This window comes from Galeopterus variegatus, unplaced genomic scaffold (genome assembly GCF_000696425.1).
Source record: "Galeopterus variegatus unplaced genomic scaffold, G_variegatus-3.0.2 Scaffold1153, whole genome shotgun sequence".
Lineage (NCBI taxonomy): Eukaryota > Metazoa > Chordata > Mammalia > Dermoptera > Cynocephalidae > Galeopterus > Galeopterus variegatus.
In genome coordinates, this window is record NW_007727264.1 from 212,801 (window position 1) to 213,848 (window position 1,048).

Genomic DNA, 1,048 nt, shown 5'->3' on the forward strand with positions numbered 1-1,048 from the left:
GAGCACTGAGGGGATGGCGGGACAAAGATCTCCTGGTTCAATTAACTTTGTTATACTAAACCAAGTCATTAAAAGTAATGATAATAATGCCAGTCCATAATTACACAGCATGCTAAAAACAGTTGCTCCCCAGCCCTTTATGCATATGTCTGCTAGAAGGAGTTCCAAGAACACAAAAGGGTATTGCTTTTGGAGACCTTTGATAGACAACCTGTATGTTTTCATATTCTTGTAATGTTAATGCAAAGTTCCAGACTCCAGTTTCCTCCTCAAGGATAGGAGCCTCACCTTCACTTTACATTCCCAATGTTCACTAGCACACAAGCCATAAAAGACATTGGCTGTGTGCTGAAAAGCATCAGGATCTGGTCATAGGGTCTCGCTTTCTTCATGGTAAAACATTGTATCAATGATCCAAACAATTGTTTTCACCTTGAAAAAGCACATCATTTACTGCACAGATAGGTGAGAACAGCTTATCTTCATCCCATAAAAAAGCAGCTCCAAGGAGGTTGGAAACAGTGTAATCAAACAACCCATAAAAAGTACTGCCAGGAGCCTGTAAACATTAGCGGAGGTAAGTCAGCTGTCCCTGGTATTCTCACAACTTCCTGGTTCATTCAACCTGCTACATCTTGTTCTTATCTTCCTCATCTCTGACTCATGTTCCAGGTATCTTTAGGGTCCTGCTATGCAGATCTGTGTGTGATTATGTGACTGGCTTTTGGAAGTCTTTCTCACAGTCTCAATTGGGCTTCAGATCTCTGGCACTGATCAACAACATTTTGTCTCATTCCTGTGTTAACAAACTCTTTGGTCCTACACAGTCAGGCCTCCCTCCAGGTCAAGCACTTGGAACTGGGAAGGATGCATTGCCTTTGTACAAAGCAGTAGGATGGACTATAAGATCCGGAACAGGACTGAGTGATCATTTGGTGGACACCTCATTGTATGGATGAGGGGCCCCAAAGCTCCAGGAGGACAGGGGTAGTCTCTGACTTACTCAGCCTTGTATCAAAGTACTTGCATAGTGCCTGGAACATGGAAA